At 37.8% G+C, this 26,100-nt stretch overlaps 1 long non-coding RNA gene across 1 annotated transcript in view; it reads right to left on the bottom strand.

Moving 5' to 3' along the window:
• LOC131833232 (uncharacterized) overlaps positions 1-25,634 on the bottom strand; it is a 40,009-nt gene extending 14,375 nt beyond the window's left edge. The window contains exon 1 of the long non-coding RNA XR_009354365.1: positions 25,560-25,634. This is a non-coding gene — a long non-coding RNA (uncharacterized LOC131833232). The remainder of the gene's footprint in view (positions 1-25,559) is intronic.
• Between the last annotated feature and the right edge of the window lie 466 nt (positions 25,635-26,100).

The following is a 26,100-nucleotide window of genomic DNA, read 5'->3' as shown; positions in this document are numbered from 1 at the left end:
TTTGAATTTATTAATTGGTTATATAATTATTAAATTATAATTTATTAACCAATTATTAATTGGTTTATATAGTTTGCTGCTCCCATGTTAGGGGCATAGATATTTAAAATTGTTAGATTTTGTTGGAGCGACCCTTTAAGTATGATATAGTGTCCTTCCTCACCTCTTATTATAGTCTTTGGCTTAAAATCTAATTGATCTAAGGATTGCCACCCCAGCTTTCTTTTGATGTCCATTAGCATGGTAAATTGTCTTCCACCCCCCTCACTTTAAATCTGGAGGTGCCTTTGGGTCTTAAATGAGTTTCTTGCAGACAGCATATACATGGGTCTTTTTTTTTTTTTTTTTAAATCCATTCTGATACCCTGTGTCATTGGGTACCAGATTGGGGCATTTGGCACATTTATATGGTCAGGGTAAGTATTGAAATATATGAATTTAGTGCCATGTATTGCCTGTAAGGTGACTGTTACTGTATATTGTTTCTGTTCTTTTCTGGTCTGTTACTTTTAGGCTCTCTATTCGCTTAGAGGACCTCTTTCAATATTTTCTGTAGGGCTGGTTTGGTGTTTGCAAATTCTTTTAGTTTTTGTTTGTCCTGGAAGTTTCTTTTCTTTCTTTCTTTCTTCCTTTCTCTCTCTCTCTTTTTTTTTAAATCTCTCCTTCTATGTTCAATGACAGCTTAGCTGAATATAGTATTCTTGGTTGCATATTTTTCTTGCTATAGTCTCTGAATATATTGTGTTGGTCTTTTCTGGCCTGCCAGGTATCTGTGGATAGGTCTGCTGTCAATCTAATATTTCTACAATTCTACAATCTCTATAATTGTTCTACAATTATAGAAATCTAATATTTCTACAGTTGGGACAAAAGACCTCTTTTCCCAAGCTGCTTTCAAGATTTTCTCTGTCACTGAGGGTTGTAAGGTTTACTATTAGATGACGGGGTGTGGACCTATTTTTATTGATTTTGAGGGGGATTCTCTGTGCCTCCTGGATTTTGATGCTTGTTCCCTTAACCAGATTAGGGAAATTCTCTGCTATAATTTGCTCCAATATACCTTCTGCCCCCTCCTTTCTTCTTCTGGGATCCCAATTATTCTAATACTGTTTTGTCTTATGGTATTACTTATCTCTCGAATTCTCCCCTCGTGGTCCAGTAGTTGTTAACCTCTCTTTTTCTCAGCTTCTTTATTCTCCATAATTTGCTCTTTTATATCACTAATTCTCTCTTCTGTCTCATTTATCCTAGCAGTAAGAGCCTCCATTTTTTATTGAACCTCATTAATAGCTTTTTTGATCTCAACTTGGTTAGATTTTAGTTTAGCTTTTATTTCCCCAGAAAGGGATTTTATTTCTCCAGAAAGGGATTCTCTAGTATATTCCATTCTTTTTTTTTTTTTTTTTTAGCTCAGCTAGTATCTTGATAATTGTTATTCTGAACTCTAGTTCTGACATCTTACTAATGTCCATATTGATTAGGTCCCTAGTTATCAATACTGCTTCTTATTTATTTATTTATTTTTTTTTTGAGGTGAGTTTTTCCACCTTGTCATTTTATCCAGATAAGAATAGATGAATGAGGTGGGGACAGAGTCAAGATGGCAGAGAAGTAGCAGGCTGAGATGACATCAGGTAGCAGGAGATCAGTTATATAGCTTATCAAACCATTCCAAACACCTACCAATCCAACAGGAGATCGAAGAAAAGAAGAGCAACAATTCTAGAAACAGAAAATTGACCACTTTCTGAAAGGTAGGACCAGTGGAGAAGTGAATCCAAAGCCACAGGAAGATAGACTGCAGGGGGAGGGGCCGGTTCCCAGCAAACAGCGGAGCAACGGAGCACAAAATCAGGACTTTTAAAAGTCTGCTCCACTGAGGGACATCGCTCCAGAGGCTAAACCAGGGTGAAGCCCACGCAGGGACAATGTGGCCCCAAGTCCTGCAGGGTCATAGAAACATTGGGTGTGTCTGAGTGTCACAGAGCTCATAGGTATTAGAGCAGGGAAGCCAGCTACAGAGACAGAGCAGAAGAGTGAGCTCTCAACTCGGGGTTATCTTGAACCATACATAATCCGTGGCACAGGCCACTGCTCTGTGAGTGGGGTCCTCACAAGATCCTGGGAGACCCCACATGGAAGAGCTCAGGGATCTGCGGGATTCAGAGACTCTAGGTGAAGCTGTGTGCCAGAGACAGAGAGGCTTGGTCACAGGCTGGGTGAGCTCGGAATGCAGCAGAAGGCCAGGGAGACAGGAGTGATTGAGCGCTTTTCTCTGAGGGCGCACTGAGGAGTGGAGCCCCGAGCTCTCGGCTCCTCCTAGCCAGAGATTGGGAGGCCGCCATTTTCATGCCCGTCCTCCGGAACACTACGAAAAGCGTTCAGGGAACAAAAGTTCCCAAAAGCAAACCCCTGCAGATTACTTAGCCAGGCCCCTGGTAAGGGCGGTGCAATTCTGCCTGGGGCAAAGACACTTGAGAATCAGTACAACAGGCCCCACCCCCAGAAGATCAACAAGAAATTCAGCCAAGACCAAGTTCACTTACCAAGGAGAACAGCTGAATTCCAGAGGAGGAGAAAGCAAAGCATGGAATTCATGGCTTTCTCCCCCTGAATCTTTAGTCTTGCAAAGTTAATTAATTTTTTTAATTTTATTTTTTTCTTCTGCTAATTTTTAAAAACTTTTACCCTTTCCTCTTTTAATATTTTTTAACTAGTTTATCTTAACAATACCTTTCATTAAAAAAATCTTTTTGAAACTTCATTATTATAGTCATATTTTATCCTTCATTTTATCTAACTTTATTTATTGTATACACATAGGCTTTTTCTTCTAAAAAATTTGGGGTACAACTTCTAACAGATCAAAATACACCCTAAATCTAGCACCAGGCTTGTTCTAGTCTCCAGCCTGAGCAAATTCTCTCCATTTTTTCTTTATTCTCCCAAATTACTTACCTTATCAACTCCTTTTTTATTTTTATTTTTATTTATTTATTTTTAAAGATTTTATTTATTTATTTGACAGAGAGAAATTACAAGTACACTGAGAGGCAGGCAGAGAGAGAGAGAAGGAAGCAGGCTCCCTGCAGAGCAGAGAGCCCGATGCGGGACTCGATCCCAGGACCCTGAGATCATGACCCGAGCCAAAGGCAGCGGCTTAACCCACTGAGCCACCCAGGCGCCCTCAACTCCTTTTTTAAATTAAAAAAAATTTTTTTTCATCTTTATAGTCATATTCCATCCCTTCATTGTGTTTACCCTTATATATACTTTTCTTTCTTTAAAATTTTGGGAGGTAGTTTCTCCCAAGAGACCAAAATACTCCCCAAATTAAGTGGGTGACCCTGTTCTAGTCACCTGTCTAATATATATATATATATTTTTTTTTTCTTTATTTGTTTTCTTTTTTAATTTTTTTTTTTCTGAACTTCTTTTTATCCCCTTTCTCCCCACCATGATTTGGGGTCTCTTCTGATTTGGTTAAAGCACATTTTCCTGGGGTCTTTGCCACCCTTTTAGTATTTTATTTGCTCCTTCATATATTCTTATCTGGACAAAATGACAAGGTGGAGAAACTCACCACACACACACACACAAAGAACAAGAGGCAGTACCAAAGGCTAGGAACCTAATCAATATGGACATTGGTAATATGGTAGATCTAGATTTCAGAAAGATGATTCTCAAGGTTCTAGCTGGGCTTGAAAAAGGCATGGAAGATACTTGAGAAACTATGTCTGGAGAAATAAAAGCCCTTTCTGGAGAAATAAAAGAATTAAAATCTAACCAATGAAATAAAAAAAGCTATTAATGAGGTACAATTAAAAAAATGGAGGTGTTTACTGCTAGGATAAATGAGGCAGAAGAAAGAATTAGTGATATAGAAGACCAAATGACAGAGAATAAAGAAGCTGAGCAAAAGAGAGACAAACAACTACTGGACCATGAGGGGAGAATTTGAGAGATAAGTGATACCATAAGATGAAACAACATTAGAATAATTGGGATTCCAGAAGAAGAAGAAAGAGAGAGGGGAACAGAAGGTATATTGGAGAGAATTATTGGGGAGAATTTCCCCAATATGGCAAAGGGAACAAGCATCAAAATTCAGGAGGTTCAGAGAATGCCCCTCAAAATCAATAAGAATAGGCCCACACCCTGTCACCTAATAGTAAAATTTACAAGCCTTTGTGACAAAGAGAAAATCCAGAAAGCAGCCTGGGAAAAGAAGTCTGTAACATACAATGGTAAAAATATTAGATTGGCAGCAGACTTATCCACAGAGACCTGGCAGGCCAGAAAGAGCTGGCATGATATATTCAGAGCGCTAAAAGAGAAAAACATGCAGCCAAGAATACTATCCAGCTAGGCTATTATTGAAAATAGAAGGAGAGATAAAAAGCGTCCAGGACAAACAAAAACTGAAAGAATTTGCGAACACCAAACCAGCTCTACAGGAAATATTGAAAGGGATCCTCTAAGCAAAGAGAGACCCTAAAGGTAGTAGATCAGAAAGGACCAGAGACAATATACAGTAACAGTCACCTTACAGGCAATACAATGGCACTAAATTCACATCTCTCAATAGTTACCCTGAATGTAAATGGGCTAAATGCCCCAATCAAAAGACACAGGGTGGGGCACCTGGGTGGCTCAGTGGGTTAAAGCCTTCAGTTCAAGTCATGTTTCCAGGGTCCTAGGATCGAGCCCCACATCAGGCTCTCTGCTCAGTGGGGAGCCTGCTTCCTCCTCTCTGCCTGCCTCTCTGCCTACTTGTGATCTCTGTCTGTCAAATAAATAAATAAAATCTTAAAAAAAAAAGACACAGGGTATCATAATGAATAAAAAACCAAAACCCATCAATATGCTGCTTACAAGAAACTCATTTTAGACCTGAAGATACCTCCAGATTTAAAGTGAGGGGGTGGAAAACAATTTACCATGCTAATGGACATCAGAAGAAAGCTGGGGTGGCAATTCTTACAATCAGATCAATTAGATTTTAAGCCAAAGACTACAATAAGAGATGAAGAAGGACACTATATCATACTCAAAGGGTCTGTCCAACAAGAAGATCTAACAATTATAAATATCTATGCCCCTAACATGGGACCAGGCAACTATATAAACCAATTAATAACAAAATCAAAGAAACACATTGACAATAATACAATATAGTAGGGGACTTTAACACTCCCCTCTCTGAAATGGACAGATCATCCAAGCAAAAGATCAACAAGGAAATAAAGGCCTTAAATGACACACTGGGCCAGATGGACATCACAGATATATTCAGAACATTCCATCCCAAAACAACAGAATACACATTCTTCTCTAGTGCACATGGAACATTCTCCAGAATAGATCACATCCTGGGTCATAAATCAGGTCTCAACCGGTATTAAAAGATTGGGATAATTCCTTGCATATTTTCAGACCACAATGCTCTGAAGCTAGAACTCAATCACAAGAGGAAAGTCAGAAAGAACCCAAATACATGGAGACTAAACAACATCTTTCTAAAGAATGAATGGGTCAAGCAGGAAATTAAAGAAGAACTGAAAAAAATTCATGGAAACAAATGATAATGGAAACACAACAGTTCAAAATCTGTGAGACACAGCAAAGGCAGTCCTGAGAGGAAAAAATATAGTGATACAAGCCTTTCTTAAGAAACAAGAAAGGTCTCAAATACACAACCTAACCCTGCACCTAAAGGAGCTGGAGAAAGAACAGTAAAGAAAGCCTAAACCCAGCAGGAGAAGAGAAATCATAAAGATCAGAGCAGAAATCAATGAAATAGAAACAAACAAACAAACAAAAAAAACCAATAGAACAAATCAACGGAACTAGGAACTGGTTCTTTGGAAGAAATAATAAGATTGAAAAACCCCTGGCCAGACTTATCAAAAAGGAAAGAGACAGGACCTAAATAAATAAAATCATGAATGAAAGAGGAGAGATCACAACCAACACTAAAGAAATACAAACAATTATAAGAACATATTATGAGCAACTCTGTGCCAACAAATTTGACAATCTGGAAGAAATGGATGCATTCCTAGAGACATATAAACTACCAAAACTGAGCCAGGAAGAAATAGAAAACCTGAACAGACCCATAACCAGTAAAGAGATTGGAAGAGTCATCAAAAATCTCCAAACAATCAAGAGCCCAGGGCCAGACAGCTGCCCAGGGGAATTCTACCAAACATTTAAAGAAGAATTAATTCCTATTCTCCTAAAACTGTTCCAAAAAAGAGAAATGGAAGGAAAACTTTCAAACTCATTTTATGAGGCCAGCATCACCTTGATCCCCAAACTAGGCAAAGGATCCCACCAAAAAAGAGAATTATAGACCACTATCCTTGATGAACACAGATGTGAAAATTCTCTCCAAAATACTAGCCAATAGGATCCAGCAGTACATTAAAAGGATTATTCACCACGACCAAGTGGGATTTATTCCAGGGCTGTAAGGTTGGTTCAACACCCGCAAATCAATCAATGTGATACAATACATTAATAAAAGAAAGAGCAAGAACCATATGGTACTCTCAATAGATGATGAAAAAGCATTTGACAAAGTACAGCATCCCTTCGTGATCAAAACTCTTCAAAGTGTAGGGATAGAGGGCACATACCTCAATATTATCAAAGCCATGTATGAAAAATCCACCATAAATATCATTCTCAATGGAGAAAAACAGCTTTTCCACTAAGGTCAGGAACACGGCAGGGATGTCCATTATCACCACTGCTATTCAACATAGTACTAGAAGTCCTAGCCTCAGCAATCAGACAACAAAAAGAAATTAAAAGCTTCCAAATCAGCAAAGAAGAAGTCAAACTATCAGTCTTTGCAGATGATATGATACTATATGTATCATATCAAAAGACTCCACTCCAAAACTGTTAGAATGTGTATAGGATTTCAGTAAAGTGTCATAAAATCAATGCACAGAAATCAGTTGCATTTCTCTACACCAACAACAAGACAGAAGAAAGAGAAATTAAGGAGTCGATCCCATTTACAATTGCACCCAAAACCATAAGATACCTAGGAATAAACCTACCAAGAGGCAAAGAAACTGTACTCAGAAAACTATAAAGTACCTATGAAAGAAATTGAGGAAGATACAAAGAAATGGAAAAATGTTTCATGCTCATGGATTGGAAAAACAAATATTGTGAAAATGTCTATGCTACCTAAAGCAACCTACACCTTTAATGCAATCCCTATCAAAGTACCATGACTTTTTTTGCAAAGAAATGGAACAAATAATCCTAAAATTTATATGGAACCAGAAAAGACCCCGAATAGCCAGAGGAATGTTGAAAATGAAAGCCGAAGTTGATGGCATCACCATTCCAGACTTCAAGCTCTATTACAAAGCTGTCATCATCAAGACAGTATGGTACTGGCAAAAAACTGACACACAGATCAATGGAACAGAATAGAGAGCCCAGAAATGACCCTCAACTCTATGATCAACTAATCTTTGACAAAGTTGGAAAGAATGTCCAATGGAAAAAAGACAGTCTCTTCAACAAGCGGTGTTGGGAAAATTGGACGGCCACATGCAGAAGAATGAAACTGGATTATTTCTTTACACCACACATGAAAATAGACTCAAAATGGATGAAAGACATCAATGTGAGACAGGAATCCATCAAAATCCTTGAGGAGAACACAGGCATCAACCTCTTCGACCTCAGCCACAGTAACTTCTTCCTAGGAACATCGCCAAAGGCAAGAGAAGCAAAGGCAAAAAGGACTTATTGGGACTTCATCAAGATCAAAACTTTTGCACAGCAAAGGAAACGGTTAACAAAACCAAAAGAAAACTGACAGAATGAGAGAAGATATTTGCAAATGACATATCAGATAAAGGACTAGTATCCATGATCTATAAAGAACTTACCAAACTCAACACCCGAAGAACAAATAATCTAATCAAGAAATGGGCAGAAGACATGAACAGACATTTCTGCAAAGAAGACATCCAGTTGGCCAAGAGACACATGACAAAATGCTCCACATCACTTGGTATCAGGGAAATACAAATCAAAACCACAATGAGATACCACTTCACACCAGTCAGAATGGCTAAAGTTAACTAGTCAGGAAATGACAGATGCTGGCGAGGATGCGGAGAAAGGGGAACCCTCCTCCACTGTTGGTGGGAATGCAAGCTGGTGCAACCGCTCTGGAAAACAGCATGGAGGTTCCTCAGAAAGCTGAAAATAGAGCTACCTTACAACCCAGAAATTGCACTACTGGGTATTTACCCTAAAGATACAAACGTAGTGGTCTGAAGGGGCATGTGCACCCGAATGTTTATAGTAGCAATGTCCACAACAGCCAAACTATGGAAAGAACTTAGATGTCCATTAACAGATGAATGGAAAGAAGATGTAGTATATATATACAATGGAATACTATGCAACCATCAAAAGAAATGAAATCTTGCCATTTGTGACGACGTGGATGGAACTAGAGGGTGTTATGCTTAGCAAAATAAGTCAATCGGAGAAAGACAACTTTCATATGATCTCCCTGATATGAGGGAGTGCAGATGCAACGTGGGGGGCTTGGGGGGTAAAAAAGAATAAATGAAACAAGATGGGATTGGGAGGGAGACAAACCATAAGAGACTCTTACTCTCACAGAACAAACTGAGGGTTGCTGGGGGTCGGGGGGTTGGGAGAGGGTGGTGGGATTATGGACATTGTGGGGGGGTGCTGTGTTGAGTGCTGTGAAGTGTGTAAACCTGGCAATTCACAGACCTGTACCCCTGGGGCTAATAATACATTATATGTTTATAAAAAAATAAAATAAAATTTATTAAAAAAATAAATGCTTATTGTTTTTTTTTTTTTTAAAAAGAATAGATGAATGAGAGAACAAAATACTAAAAGGGTAGCAGTGACCCCAGAAAAATATACACTAACCAAATCGGAATAGACCTTAACCCAGGGGGGAGAAGAAAGGAGAAAAAATTATATGTATATGGCTGGTGAGTAGAACATAGCCACATACTTGATTTTGGGTGTATTTTGTTCTGTTAGAAGAAACTGTCTCCCAAAATTTTAAAGAAAGAAAAACTTATGTATATATATATATATATATATATATATATATATATATATATACACACACACACACACACACACACACAAATAAGGGTAAAGACGATGAAGGGATGAAGTATGACTGTAAAGATAAAAATTTTAAAAGATTCTAAAAAAAGAATTGGTAAGAAGTTGGTTGAAAAAGAAAAAAAAAAGAGGATAGAATGTGAACAGGCTGGAGGCTAAAACAAAGCCACATGCTAGATTTAGGGTATATTTTGATGTGTTAGAAGAAACTATATCCTAAAATTTTAAAGAAAAAACCCCTATATGTATATAAAAAATAAGGTTAAATACAAAGAAGGGATAGGATATAACAATGAAAATTTAAAAAGTTTTCCTGTTGAGTTTGTAGTTGTTCAGAAGGGTTTGATTAGTATCTAGCTGAATTCCTGGGACCCAATGATATTAGGTCCCACTCCTCCACCATCTTGCTCCTCAAGATTTCTCAGGTTTCTTTTTTATTTATTTTTTTGTTAATGGTAGTAAAATACATGTAACATAAAATTTATCATTTTAATCATTTTTAGGTGAAGAGTTCACTGGTATTAAATACATTCGTAATATTGGGCAACTGTTACTGCCATCTATATCCCTAACACTTTACATCTGGTAAGACTGTACTCAAACAACTTTTTTTTTAAGATTTTATTTATTTATCAGAGAGAGAGAGGGAGCGCGAGCGAGCACAGCCAGATAGAGTGGCAGGCAGAGGCAGAGGGAGAAGCAGGCTCCCTGCCGAGCAAGGAGCCCGATGTGGGACTCGATCCCAGGACGCTGGGATCATGACCCCAGCCAAAGGCAGCTGCTTAACCAACTAAGCCACCCAGGCGTCCCCTCTCTGTGACTTTGTGATTTTGGTTACTCTGAACACTTCATATAAGTGGAACCATACAGTGTTTGTCTTTTTATGACTGGCTTGTTTCACATAGCATAGTGTTCCAAAGTTTATCCATGTGGTAGTTTGTGACAGAATTTCCTTCCTTTCTGAGGCTAAATAGTAGGTATATACAATATTTTGCTTATCCATTCATTAGTTGATGGACATGTGGGTTGTTTCCACATTTTAGCCATTGTAAATAATGCTGCTATGAATATGAGGGTGCAGATATCTCATTGAGACCCTGCTCTGAATTATTTGGAGTATATAAGAAGTGGAATTGCTGCATTATGTGGTAATTCAATTTTTAATTATTTGAGGAACTGCCACACTACTTTTTCACACCAGCTGTCCCATTACATTCCCACTAACAGTACCCAAGAGTTCCAATTTCTCCCTATCCTTGCCAACACTTACTGCTTTCTGTTTTTTGGATTGTGGCTAAGGTAATGGGTGTGAAATGGTATCTCATTGTTGTTTTGATTTGCATTTTCCTAATGGCTAGTGATGGTGAGCATCTTTTCATGTGCATATTGGCCATTTGTATATTTTCTTTGGAGAAATATCCATTCAAGTCCTTTCCCCATTTTTGAATTGGGTTGTTTTTGTTATTGTTTTTAGGAGTTTTCTAGATATTCTGGATATTAATATCTTATCAGATATATAATTTGCAAATACTTTGTCAGCTTTCTGTTGACAGTGTCTTTGATCCACAAAAATTTTTTAATTTTCATGAAGTCCAATTTGTACATTTTTTGTTACCTTTGGTGTCCTGAGAAAATTGCCAAATCCCAGGTTGTGAAGTTCTTATCCTATATTATCTTCTAAGAGTTTTATCGCTTTAGGGCTTACATTTAGGTGTCTGAACCTTATTGAGGTAATTTTTGTAAATGGTAAGGGTCCAACTTCATCCTTTTACATGTGGATATCCAGTTATCCCAGTTCCATTTGTTGAAAAGACTGCCCTATCCTTCATTAAATGCATCCTTGTCAAAAATCATTTGGCTATATATGTGAAGGTTTATTTCTGGGCTCTCCATTCTTATTCCTTTAGTCTCTCTCTATATGTCTTTATACCTGTACCATCCTGTTTTGATAACTGTGGTTTCGTGGTAAGTTTTGAAACCCAGAAGTATGAGTCCTGCAATGCCTCGGTGGCTCAGTCAGTTAAGCATCTGCCTTAAGCTCAGGTCATGATCCCGGGGTCCTGGGATTGAGTCCCGTTTTGGGCTCCTTGCTCAGTGGGGAGCCTGCTTCTCCCTTTGTCTGTCTTCCTGCTCTGCCTGCTCCTGCCCCTGCTTGTGCACTCTTTCTCTCTCTCCCTGACAAATAAATAAAAACAATCTTAAAAAAGAAGAAGAAGAATTGTGAGTCTTCTGGTTTTATTTTGTTTTTGTTTTCAAGATTGTTTTGGCTAATAGGATACCTCGATTCCATATGAATTTTGAAGGAGAGTTTTCTATTTTTGAAGAAGCTATCATTGGGATTTTTATATGAATTGCCTGAATCTATAGATTGTTATGGGTAGTATTGACATTTTTAACAATATTCAGTCTTCTAATCCATGAACATAGGATGTATTTCCATTTATTTATGTCCTCTCTAATTTCTTTCAACAATGTTTTGTGGTTTTCAATGTCTTTTGCCTTCTTGGTTAAGTTAATTCCTAACCATTTTATTGTTTTGATGTTATTGTAAATGAAATTGTCTTTGTAATTTCTTTTTCAGATTGTTCACTGTTAATGTATAGAGAAACTACTGATTTTGTGTGCTGCCTTTTATCCTCTTACCTTGCTAAATTTATTAGTTCCAACAGTGTTTGTGTGCATGTGGGTGTGTGTGTGCATGTGCAGTCTTTAAGGTTTTCTACATATTAGATCAATCATCTGTAAACAGAGATCACTTTATTCTTTTTCAATTTGGATGCCTTTATTTCTTTTTCTTGCCTAATTTATCTGGCTAGAACTTCCAACACTATGTTGAATAGAAGTATCGAAAACAGGCATCCTTGCCTTGTTCCTTCTGTAGCTCTTTTTTTTAAAAATTTCTTTTCAACGTGTAGCTCATTTTTATATGAAACTAATTTCACTGAACTTTTAAGAGGAGGTGTAGCCAAAAGGGCTTTTCTAACCACACAGAATTGTCTTTTCTGTTTTTGTGTAGTGTTCACATAAATGGCAGCTTACTTTCGGGGATCTCCTGGCTCTTCTCTCTCCTCTTCCCTGCCCCCACTGAATTTTGTTTTGTCATTATGTTTCCTTTGATTCTTATATTGTCCCTGTTCTGCTCAATTGTGATTCCACTCTCCAGTTTCTTCTCAGTTTGGTGGTCATGGGTGGTCAATCTCATAATTGGTTAGTGCTACAATTCTCCAGTCTCCTCAGACCTTCTTGGGGATGGCCTTGCACTGACAAGCTACTAGAGTGAGCAAAACTACTCCTGATTTCTGCTGCTGTTCTCAGAGTCCCCGATTTCACTTTCCAGTAATACTTCCTTGGACTCTTTTGGGGTTCTCCTTTTCTAAAGTTCTCCAGACACACCATTATTCCCTCTGCTTCCTCTCACTCATATGCTGATATTGTGCAGGTTTGGTGCTATCGTTTTGCTCCCCAATCCCTGTTATTTTGGGGTTTGTCCTTGGATTTTATAATAGATATTACCTATAAGATTTTGGTTTCACTGTCTAGTTATACTTCTTTTTTTTAACATTAGGGGAAATTTATTATGATGATCTTAAGGGGTCACATATTGTGTGATTCCATTTACATAGCATTCTTGAAGAGACAAAATTAAAGAGATGGGAAATGGATTAGTGGTTGCCACTGGTTAGGGATGATAGTAGGAGGGAAAAGGAAGATCTTCGTGGTGATGAAATAGTTCTGTATCTTGAGTGTATTGGTAGTTATATGAATCTACACATATAATAAGATTGTGCACACATTGTATACCAATGTATACCTTGCTTTTGATATTGTACTGTAGTTAGGTAGCAGGTAGCCATTGGGAGTAACTGGGTTGAGAATACAAGAGACCTGTCTCTCTGTACCATCTCCGCAAATTCCTGTGAATCTGTAATTATTTCACAGTTTAAAATTTTTAAAAAGAGGAATGAAGTATTGATACATGCTACAATGTGGATAAACCTTAAGAACATTATGCTAAGTTAAAAAGTCAGTCATTAAACACCTTATATGATTCAATTCCCATGAAATGTCCAGAATAGACAGATCTAGAGACAGATAGTAGATTAGAAGCTGCCTAACATGGGGGTGCATGTGAAGAGTGGGGAGTGACTGCTGATGGATATGAGGATTTTAGGAGCGTGCTGAAAATATTCTAAAAATTAGATAGTGGCAATGGTTTCACAATTCTGTGAATATTCTAAAAAGTCATTGAATTGTATACTTTAAATGGGTGAAATTTATGGTATATAAGTTACATCTCAATAAAGCTGTTTTTTTTTTTTTTTTTTTTTAAGATTTTATTTATTTAGGGCGCCTGGGTGGCTCAGTGGGTTAAGCCGCTGCCTTCGGCTCAGGTCATGATCTCAGGGTCCTGGGATCGAGTCCCGCATCGGGCTCTCTGCTCGGCGGGGAGCCTGCTTCCCCCTCCCTCTTTCTCTGCCTGCCTCTCCATCTACTTGTGATTTCTCTCTGTCAAATAAATAAACAAAATCTTAAAAAAAAAAGGATTTTATTTATTTATTCTACAGACAGAGATCACAAGTAGGCAGAGAGGCAGGCAGAGAGAGACGAAGGGAAGCATATTCCCCACCGAGCAGAGAGCCCAATGCAGGGCTCGATCCCAGGACCCTGGGATCATGACCTGAGCCGAAGGCAGAGGCTTTAACCCACTGAGCCACCCAGGCGCCCCTTATTTTTTTTTAAGCGACTTGGGAAAGATGGAGAATCACTGGAACTCTAATACAGTGGTGGTAGGATGTGAAAACCACTTTGCAAACTACTTGACAGTTTCTTAAAAAAGTTAAACATAAATCTGCTCTATGATCTGGCCATGCCACTCTTAGGAATTTCCAAGAGAAAGGAAATATATGCCCATAAAAACTTGTTCTCAGGGCACCTGGATGGCTCAGTTGGTTAAGTATCTGACTCTTGATTTTGGCTCAGGTCATGATCTCAGCATCGTGAGATCAAGCCCCACATGGGGCTCTGTGCTGGGCATGAAGCCTGCTTCGGATTCTCTCTCTCCCTATCCCTTTGCCCCTACCCCTTACCCATGCTTGCTCACTCTCACTCTCTCTCATCTAAACAATGACAGCAACTTGTTCTAAATGTTCATAACAGCTTTATTTGTAATGTTTAAAAAATTAAAACAATCCAATGTCCATGCACAGCGAATGGCAAACAAACTATAGTATATCTGTATAAAGGTATACTATTCAGTAATCAAAAGAAATGAAGTATTGACACATGCCACAGGACAGATAAATCTTAAAATAATTGCATTAAATGAAATAAACCTGACATAAAGGAGTACATACTGTATCAACTTCATTTATGTATCATAGGTTTCCTGGGAGGTGAGATAGGGGAATAAGAGAAAGGAAATATAAAATGGTCTGACCTAACTTTTGGAGGTAATGGATATGTTCATTATCTTGATTGTGATGATGGTTTCATATACATAAGTCAAAACTTGTAAGTTTACATATACATAAGTCAAAACTTATAAATGTATACTTTACACAATTACACAATAAAACTTCAATTAAAAATATGATACCATCCTCATAGTCCTAAATTCAGCAATCATATTTTTAACTTTTAAGATTCTTTACTGTTCTTTGATTCTTTTTTCATAGCATTATGACTTGTTTTTGTAAAAAAAAATTGGATCTTTGGGACTGCTAATCTCCTGTTGTTGCTATTACTGTTTCTATTCTATTTCTTGAATAGTCTCTGTTTTCAGGTTTTTTTTTTTTCCATTTTTTTAAAATCTCAGTTTTCCTACTTTGATGCCATAGGTCTTTCTCAATGTTGGGTGATCTTTGGTTTTTCTGTTCATACTGTAAAAATACAAAAGAGAACATTTCAATGAGGGCCATGTATGTTGGAGGCCTGCATTCCTTTGGGTAAAGTGTTAAATCTTGTTTTGAGTGAAGTCCTCAAATTTCAGAATAAGGAGGGCCTCACTTGGGGTGCCAAAATCACACTAGCTGCCCTAGGTCCCTCTTGACTTTGTGTTCAGTTCTTTTTAGAGAATTATTCTATGCTCTTTGTGCTAGGACTTGGGTGGAAGGGACTGTCAATTACCTTCCTGGGTTTAGCCACGTTATTTGTTTCTGCTTTTATACCCATTAAAACATTTTCTGATTCCTTATCTGATGGAGCTGTCTCTCCCTTGCTTGAAAACCCAACTTCCCCCTTCCTTTGCAAGAGAAGAACAATCCTTTATTGCTAGTCAGTCTGGGCATGCTCTGGGAGAGAAAAATTCAAGTCAAATCTTGGAGAAGAAACTTACACACAAAAAATAATTATAGGGATTTTGCTGATTTATAGCATGACTGGATTCTGTGTCTGCCCACCACGTCAGGAGGAATGTAGTTTTAGATTGGGATTGAATTTATTGGTGTGATAAAATCTTACTCAAGATTTTATATTCATTGTGCTGGCAGCTGAGCATAGTTCTAGTAATTTGCTCAGCTGGTTAACCAAAACCCTGATCCACCCTGGCCTCCATTTAACAATGGGTCACACCAAACTGAGGTGCTAGAAGTTTCTAGAAATAATGATTAAAAGAAACCTCAAAGGATGCCTGGGTGGCTCAGTCGGTTAAGCTGCTGCCTTCCGCTCAGGTCATGATCCCAGGGCCCTGGGATCAAGTCCTGCATCAGGCTCCTTGCTTGGCAGGGAGCCTGCATCTCTGTCTGCCTCTGCCTGCCACTCTGCCTGCTTGTACGCTCTCTCTCTCTGACAAATAAATAAATAGATAAAATCTTAAAAGAAAAAATAAAAGAAACATCAAGACTTAGGAAGACAGAAATGTTGGAACAGTTTATCCTGTGTAAATACTATCACCACCACCATGTACATACAATTATGGGCTCTCAGAGAACCCTTAAGATACTCTCTTCTCCAGAGGTGTAAGACATTGGTGAGGGGGGGCACCATTTTTGAAAAGCACTTTAATGTCTCTTCTTTGGAAACCACTGATGTTGCTGGAGCATGAAAATGAAATGGAATATCTAATTTTAATGGGGTTGGGAGTTTCCAGGATGGCAGTGGCACTTAACCATCAAAGGGAAAATGAGCTGATTGGTTTAGGACTTGACACGCCATCAATTCTGGACAAGGAGACATGAAGGGGATTCTCCTAGAGGCTTTTGGAAAATGTGTCTTATTTCCTAAAATAAGATACCTACCCCAAACACAGGAGGGGACAGGAAGGGAACATTTCTTCTTCCTTGGCCTTTATGTCTGGATGTGACACACAACTTACTACAACTTACTATAGCCGCTTTGTGCATTTGAAGGAAGCCAGCCTGAGCAAGGCCACCACACAGAGGAATGGAAAGTACAGCAACTGAAAGAATCTCCGTGATGACAGGACTGAGTGCTGATCTTAACGAACCCCACTGAATCATACTCTGTAATGACTCACAAGTCACCCTACCTCTGGATTTCCACTTTATGTAAGACTGTAGCTTTTCTTATCATTTAAGACAGTCTGAATTAGAGTTTTTCTTACAGTCAAAAGCATTCTGATGAGCCCCTGAGATGGAAGAAGGTGGGCAATATATGCAAGTCCTGCTTGATGTCTCTACTGAGAAACCCTAGCAACGAGGCAGAGAATTCTTTCACTTAGACTTTTTGACCCAGTGGATCCACTGGTGTTCCACAAATGGGTGGCAGATGAAAATGCCACGTGGAGTCTATGGCAGGCTTCAGTAGGAATCTCAGCAAAAGCCCCTAGAGTCATGGAGCAAAACTATGCTCTCAGGCAAGTAGTTATTTGCATTTTGAGAAATTGCTCTAGCTGTGCTCCAGGGCACTTGGGGAGCTCATGTGTTGGTGTGCATATTGAAGCTGCCCACTGGGAGCTATCTGAGCCACCAGGCTGCAAAGTTGGCCATTCTAAGCAACAGTTTATCATTAGCTAAAAGAGGCATAACATACAGGATCAGGTTCCAGCCATTTCTGAAGATATAGTAAGCTGTATGAGTGAGTTACTCATGCTCCCTCCATGCCCAGATGAGCAACTTGCCTTACAGAACAGCTGAGTGGCCTGTTGAAGACCCAGTTAAGCCTCCAAATGGGGACAACACCTTCTGAGGTTGGGATGCTGGCCTGTGGGATGTGTTATATGTTTAGAATCATGAACCAATATATCTGTAGCACAGCTTTTCCTATAATTAGAATATACACGTATGAAAACCAAGAAGTGAGAGTGGGGACAGTGCCTTTCATGATTAGGTCAAATGACTTAACAAATAATTGCTTTTCTTTTTTGTCACTTGGGGGTCTGATGACTTGGGCTTTGGGCATACAAGAGATTACTGCTTCCTTAAGGGGAAAAAAGAATCTTTCCACGCTGGTCATTCTGGGCTTTTATGCCACAAAAGAGTAGACAAAAATGGGGTCATAGTGTTAACTGGTGTGAGTGATCCTGAATAGTCTTGACTATGGGGGGCGAAATATACTAAAGCTTCAGGGTGGCATGGGACGGCCTTAACAGAACTTGGATATGTTGTTCCAGAGCAGGTCTTATACTACCACATCCAGTGGAAACACATTTTTTAAAAAAAAATCTTTTTTAAGATTCATTTATTTTAAAGAAAGAGAGAGCAGGGAGGGAGGGGGGAAGGGAGAGGGAGGGAGAGAGAGAATCTCAACCAAACTCCCTGATGGGCACAGAGCCTGTCACAGGGCTCAATCTCATGACCCTGAGATCACGACCTGAGTTGATATCAAGAGTCTGACTTAACTGACTGCACCACCCAGGCATCCCACCAATGGAAAAAATTAATTAAAGATTACTCTACTGCGATAAGGACAGAATTATTGAGGGCTCAGATCCCTTGTAAAGTTTGGTAAGAAACCCCAACTCCCTGAGTGACTGTGTGAAGGCAAAGGGAACATGGCACAAATTAAAGACAGGGAAAGTCATACATACCAACTACATCCTTATAAGTCATTACAGAGTAAAGACTGTCACCTCTACACATATTTCTTTCCTTATTGCATAAATGTTTTTTTGTATTTTGATAGTTTTTTGTCTTCCTCTTCCCCACTTCCACTGATTAGATTTGGCATGTAAGTAGAGGTTAACTATACACTATTTAAATATCACGTTTATTGAGGTCTAATTTAGTATCTTAGTACTAAGTACCTTAGTAAAATTCATCCTGTTAACATATACAGCTCAATGAATTTTGACAAGTGTACAGTCATAAACCACTACCATAGTTAAGATATAAAATGTTTCCTTTACCTCCAACATTCCCCTATGCCCTCTTGAAGTCAATTTTCTTCCACAACACCCAGCTCTTGGCAACAACTGTCCTGAATTTTGAACCTGAACTTTTGCTTTTTATAAAATGTCCTATATATGGACTTGTACACTATGTTCTCATGTCTAGCATCTTTCACTTGGCAGAGAATATTTTTAAGTGTATGAAGTGCTTAAAGAAGTAAAAATACAATCACACTATGAGTGAACAAAAGACCCAAAATGGAGCAGATAGCTAAGAAGTGGAAAAACTAAGAAAGAGAGAGTTTAAGGAATATGTGGGAATAGGATGAGAAGTTCTAATATAATCTCTTAAGCTGCAGAAGAGAATGAAGGGACTGGAGAGAAGAAATATTTGGAAAAGTAATTGCTAAGAATTTTCCAGACCAGATGAGAGACAATGAATCCTTAGATCTTGGATGCAGAATGTACCATGCATGATAATTTTTTTTTAAAGAACATCTAAACACAGTAATGTAAAACTCAGAATATCAAAGACAAAGAGAAGTCTTTAAAAGGAGCTAAAGAGAAAAGGCAGATCACCTACAAAGTGAAACAAACCGACTAAGAGCAGACTTTTCAATAGCAACAGCAAACTCTAAAATACTGAAATGGTGCCCAAAATGCTGAGATAAAATAGCTGTCCACCTAAAATTACACATTAGAAAATTTTCTTTCAAGAAAAAAATATGAACTGAAGGTACTTTGAGATAAACATAACCAACAGCCTCTCTGAAGGAATTTATACAGGGTATAATTCAGGAAAAGGGAAAATAATCCCGGTAAGAAGTTCTGAGATGCAAGAAATAACTGAAGGCTAAATAAAAAGTTGTGAACATGTAGGCAAATCTGAACAAACATTTTATAAAATGATCGTAATGAAAATGTCTAATACATAGGGTTAACAAAAAGGTCCAGACATGGTAAAAAGGGATTTGGTGAGAGCAATTTCTCTTTTCTTAAAGATGTCTTGCATGAATCTCAAGATAGATGCGGGATTCAAAACCAGCCTGTTCATGCTCTCTCTCTCAAATAAATAAACAAACCTTTTTTTAAGCTTCATAGAAGCTACACAGAGATTGATACAATCAATACCACAGTCGATTGAGTGAACAGAGAGAGGCCAGAGGCAACAGATCTCAGAAAATATTAGTAAACTCCACTTCCTGTGGGTAAAGAACACTCACCTTAAAGTGAGCCACCTCACACACCACGAGTGCTGAGAGAGCTGGAAACCACTAGGCAGGAAGCAGCTGGTCAGAAGCTGTGTGGGTGGAAGTACAATGAAGGTGAAGGGAGAACAGAGAAATGCTCAGAGGTGGCTGATCTCAGAAAATGCCCACATCATACACTTCACTGAAGGAACCACCTGTCATTGCATAAAGCATAATAAAAAGGGGACTGGCATATCAGTACTACAAAAAATACTATAAGAAAAAGAGATGTGAAGGGATAGCAAAAGGTAAGAGATGAAAAACCAGACAAGGAACAGATTAAAATTCTCAACAAAAGTTAACTACAGGGGCATGTGGTGGCCCAGTTGGTTGAACGTCTGACTCTTGATTTCTGCATGTTGTGATCTCAGGGTCCTGGGATCGAGTCCTGCCTTGGGCTGTGTGCTCAGCCAGGAGTCTGCTTAAGGATCCTCTCCCTTTCCCTCTCTCTCCCTCCTAAGATAAATAAAACTTTTTAAAAAGTTAACTATAAACAAAATAAAACAAGTTACCGCCTCAGTGGAGAAAGGCTTCATAGCAGAAAGGCGAGAAATCTCTGAATTCAGGATAGAATTAGTAAGGGCCCAAGAGAGAATAAACATGATGCAAAATACAGTTAAGGAACACAGAGGACAAAAGTGACAAAAGCAAACAAAGTGGAATGGAAATAAAGTTCAAATGTCCACTAGAATTTTCTATCTAGGTGCTGCTCTGAACATCGAAAGGATAAACGTTAGCCATGTGTGGCTCTTGAGCTTATGACATGTGAGCAATGAGATCACAGGAGTGCTTTCTTAATTTGATTTAATTTTAATTAATTAAATGACCACATGTGGCTGGTGGCTACCATATTAGACAATGTAGGATGAGAGAGAAAATGATAGGTGTAGAAGATAGGCAAAGGAGACAGAACCCCACATGTAACTGGAATTCCTGAAGAAGAAAACCAAACCAATGGAGACTTAAATATTTATGATACAGTTCGAAAATCTACTTCACGATATAAATAAATAAATAAATAAATAAATAAATAAATTTATAAGATTTTATTTATTTATTTGACAGAGAGATAGAGAGCACAAGTAGGCAGAGTGGGAGGAAGAAGGAGAAGCAGGCTCCCCGCTGAGCAGGTAGCCTAATGCAGAACTTGATCCCAAGACCCCAGGATCCTGACCTGAGCAGAAGGCAGCCACTTAACTGACTGAGCCATGCAGGCACCCTCAAGATATAAATTTAAAAATCATTCCTAAAATAAAGGATTTGGGTATTTTTTTCAAATCAAAATATATACCACATGCCAGGGAAAATGGATTCAAACACATCCTTTTTTTTTTTTTTTTAAAGATTTTATTTATTTATTTGATAAGGAGAGAGAGATCACAAGTAGAGAGGCAGGCAGAGAGAGAGGGGGAGGCAGGATCCCTGCTGAGCAGAGAACCTGATGTGGGGTTCCATCCCAGGACCCTGAGATCATGACCTGAGCCAAAGGCAGAGGCTTAACCCACTGAGCCACCCAGGTGCCCCAGATTCAAACATATCTTAATAAAATTATTGGATCGTGAAAACAAAGAAATGTTTGGGAAGCCAGGTATCTTCTACTCCCTCTAAAGAAAGTCGCATATAGAAGAAAAAGATTCGAGCTGCCTTTGGATTTCTTCACAGCATCACTCACTAGCCAAATGTGCAGCAATACTTGAAAAATACTCAAAAGAAAGTGAAAACCAGGGATTGACCACCTCGCCAGGCTGTGTTTCATTAATATGACTACAGACACACAAAAACTAGGGGGATATTGTTCCAATGAGCTCTCCTGGAGAAAAGTGCTAAAGGGTAAACTTAGTCAACTAAAAGACTATTGCAAAGACTATGACTATAGTCTGGTGAACATTTAAGCTAACATATAACCACTGGGATAAGATTAAGGTAAAATTTGGAGATCGGGATGGCAAATCAGTATTTAAATGTAATATGGTCTGACAATACATACATTATAGGATGAATAAAAAAATAGGAGGGGAAGGGAAAAAGGGGATGGCAAATATATTAAATTGGATAACTGCCTCATCTGTAATAGCCAGAGGTCAAATAACCATTCAGAGATGGCAAATCAAGTAACAGATATAGAACCATATTTAATATTTCAAAGGTAAACATAAAGAAAGGTATTTTTTTTACAACTAACATTAGACCATAGGAAAAAAGGAGGGCAATGGGAAAGAAGACAAAACACATTGATTTTTAACACTAGTCACAGTAGGAAATTCATACTATCTAAAGAAATAGAGAATTAAGGATATTATATAAAATTATAATAATAAAAAGTAACATTGGAACAAAAGTGAAAACCTCTCTAAATATCAGAAGAGCCATACAACAAAAAGCAGGGCATTGTGAACATACTGAAAGACTTAAACAGAAAAATGTAATATAAAATACGACAACTTAAACCAAATATACCCATCATATCGACAAATATAAATGAGCTTAAATCATCCATGAAAAGAAAATTATTTTCCCAAACAGTAATTCAGAAAGGTAAGATGTGAAAGGATATACAAAAAGTAATTTAAAAAATATAATAGGTAAATACAAATTTTTGAAAAGTGAGGTCTTGCTCTTAATATCAGAAAGATAGAATTCAGATACTAAAAGAATTAAAGGAGGCAAAGAAGATTGCTCTGTAATTCCAAAAGGCACAATTCACAGTAAAGATACAACTCTGAATATCTATGTAATAAATAATATAGTAGTCAAATTAATAAGGTAGACATGTTAGGAGAGATAGAAAGAAATAAACTAGCAGGATGATACTTTAATTCATTCTTTTCAGTATTTATAAGTACTTATAGATAAAAGCAAGAGTTAAACAGATGCATATACACATTCAAGCCTAGTGTGTACACACACATAATTTTATTCTCTAATATTGAGAATATACTTTCTTTTCAAAGGACCATGGATACTCATCAAAACACACATGAGAAACCTCACTGAATTCTCAAAAGAAAAATAACAAAAACTTCATTCTCTGAATTCAAATGCAGGAATTAACAATAAAACCAGAAAACAAAGCTTTTACCTGGGGTCTTGTTCTTGGGGTCTCACAAGGTCTGCCAAGCTACAGTTTCATGTGAGGCTCACATCATCTTCAAGCTCACATTGTTATTGGCAGAAGTTCATTTCTTTGTAGCTGTAAAACTCAGGGCAGTTGGAATCTTCAAGGCCAGCAGGAAAGCTTTTCTGAGTTCAGGGCAGGTCCTAAACCCTCTTTGAAAGGGCTTACCTGATCATGTCAGGCTCCTGCAAGGTAATCTCCCTTTCACTAACTCAGAGTCAACAGATTAGATGCTTTCATTACACTGGCAAAAATTTCTTCCCCCTTGCCATGTAACATAGCATAATCATGGGAGTTTTCACAGAACCTGTCCACCCTCAAGGGAAGGGGATTTTACAAGGATGTAGAATGTTGCCTACTACATTAATTAAAATATAGCAAACAAAAACTAGGGAACATATTAAATAAAAACATGAAAGACAACACCTTATGATGTTGATTATTTCAGAAATACAAAGATAGCTCAAGAATATCATTTACACAGATACTAAGAAGGCTTTGATAAGGTTCAAAAAAAATGCTTGATGTAAAAACACACTAAAAGTAAGAATAGCTTCTTCTTTCACACTATAAAATAAATTTATTTTACCCCCAAATCAAATATGCTGCTTAATGAGAAAACAGCAGGAGCATTTCCCCTGAAATCAGGAAAAGACAAAGATGTCTACTAACCTTGACTCTTATTAACATTATACTAGAAATACTACCAATGCAATTGGAAGAGAAAAAAAAAAATCAGTGGTATAAACATTGGAAGGGAGGGGAAGTTATTACTATTTATACACCATGGGACTATGTACATGGAAATACAAGATAATTAATTGAAAGCTACTATAAACAATAATAAAATCCAGTAAAGTAGAGTACAAAATATATGCAAGTATGCATATATTTTCATATATGCAAACAATCAGAAGGCAGACTGAAAAAAAGGCCCCACTTATTATAGAAACAAAAATATAAAATACCCAAGGATAGCCTTAATAAGAAATTTGTAAGACCTAGTGCAGAGGAGGATGGGGTCTAAAACATTATTAAGCACACAAAAGATTGAGCAAAAAGACCTTTTCTTGAAGAGTGAAACTTAATATCAAATAGGTTTCAATTTTTCCTTTTTAAAAATAAAAAAAAAAACTTTCTTTTTTCTTTTTAAAATCTCTTTCTTTGGTACATCTCACTGGCTCAGTCTGTAGAGCATGCAACTCTTGATCTCAGGGTTGTGAATTCAAGCCCCACATTGGTTGTAGAGATTATTTAAAAAAATAAAATCTTAGGATGGTTCAGTCAGTTAAGCATCTGCCTTCCACTCAGGTCATGATACTAGAGTCCTGGGATCAAGTCCTACATCAGATTCCCCGCTCAGTGGGGAGTCTGCTTCTCTCTCTGCCTGCAGCTCTCTCTACTTCTCTCTCTCTCTCTCTCTGACAAATAAGTAAATAAAAATAAAGTTTGAAATAAATAAAATTTTTAAAAAAGCTCAAATACTTGTCCGTAAAGCAAGTCTCAGCAAATTTCAAAGAACTGCTATATTGATCACATTTTGTGACTGTAAAAGAATTAAATTAGATGTAATAACAAAAATATTTTTAAAAATTCTCCATATATTCAGAAATTTAAAAATATACCTCTAAAGATGTGAATTCTCCCCAAACTGATATATAGGTTTAATGCATTTCTATTAAAATCCCATCAAGATTTTATGTGGAAGACACAAGATTATTCTAAAATTTGTATGAAAAGGGCAAAGAACTATAATAGCTAATACAATTTTGAAACAGAAGAATAAAGTGGAAGGATCATTTTATCTAATTTTAAGGCTTTTTATAGAGCTACACTAATCAAGACTGTGTAGTATTGACAGAGGGATAGACACATAGATCAAAAGATCAATGGAACAGAATAGAGTAGTCTGAAATACACCTACACGAAAATGCCCAGCTGATTTGGGACAACGCTGCAATAGCAATTCAAGGGAGGGAAGACTGTCTTTCCAACAGTGAAAATATTGTGAAAATGTCTATGCTACCCAAAGCAACCTACACCTTTAATGCAACCCCTATCAAAGTACCATGATTTTTTTTGCAAAGAAATGGAACAAATAATCCTAAAATTTATATGGAACCAGAAAAGACCCTGAATAGCCAGAGGAATGTTGAAAATGAAAGCCGAAGTTGATGGCATCACCATTCCAGACTTCAAGCTCTATTACAAAGCTGTCATCATCAAGACAGTATGGTACTGGCAAAAAACTGACACACAGATCAACGGAACAGAATAGAGAGCCCAGAAATGGACCCTCAACTCTATGATCAACTAATCTTTGACAAAGCTGGAAAGAATGTCCAATGGAAAAAAGACAGTCTCTTCAACAAGCGGTGTTGGGAAAATTGGACGGCCACATGCAGAAGAATGAAACTGGATTATTTCTTTACACCACACATGAAAATAGACTCAAAATGGATGAAAGACATCAATGTGAGACAGGAATCCATCAAAATCCTTGAGGAGAACACAGGCATCAACCTCTTCGACCTCAGCCACAGTAACTTCTTCCTAGGAACATCGCCAAAGGCAAGAGAAGCAAGGGCAAAAAGGACTTATTGGGACTTCATCAAGATCAAAACTTTTGCACAGCAAAGGAAACGGTTAACAAAACCAAAAGAAAACTGACAGAATGGGAGAAGATATTTGCAAATGACATATCAGATAAAGGACTAGTATCCACGATCTATAAAGAACTTACCAAACTCAACACCCAAAGAATAATCCAATCAAGAAATGGGCAGAAGACATGAACAGACATTTCTGCAAAGAAGACATCCAGTTGGCCAAGAGACACATGAAAAAATGTTCCACATGACTTAGCATCAGGGAAATACAAACCAAAACCACAATGAGATACCACCTCACACCAGTCAGAGTGGCTAAAATTAACAAGTCAGGAAACGACAGATGTTGGCGAGGATGTGGAGAAGGGGGAATCCTCCTCCACTGTTGGTGGGAATGCAAGCTGGTACAGTCACTATGGAAAACAGCATGGAAGTTCCTCAAAAAGTTGAAAATAGGGCTACCCTATGACCCAGCAATCACACTACTGGGTATTAACCCTAAAGATACAAATGTAGTGATCTGAAGGGGCACGTGCACCCGAATATTTATAGCAGCAATGTCCACTATAGCCAAACTATGGAAAGAACCTAGATTTGATTTCCATCAACAGATGAATGGATAAAGAAGATGTGGTATATATATACAACAGAATACTATGCAGCCATCAAAAGGAA

The sequence above is a fragment of the Mustela lutreola genome, chromosome 6 (genome assembly GCF_030435805.1).
Source record: "Mustela lutreola isolate mMusLut2 chromosome 6, mMusLut2.pri, whole genome shotgun sequence".
Taxonomy (NCBI): domain Eukaryota; kingdom Metazoa; phylum Chordata; class Mammalia; order Carnivora; family Mustelidae; genus Mustela; species Mustela lutreola.
The sequence above is the reverse complement of the archived record's forward strand: the minus strand, read 5'-3'. Positions and strand labels throughout refer to the sequence as shown.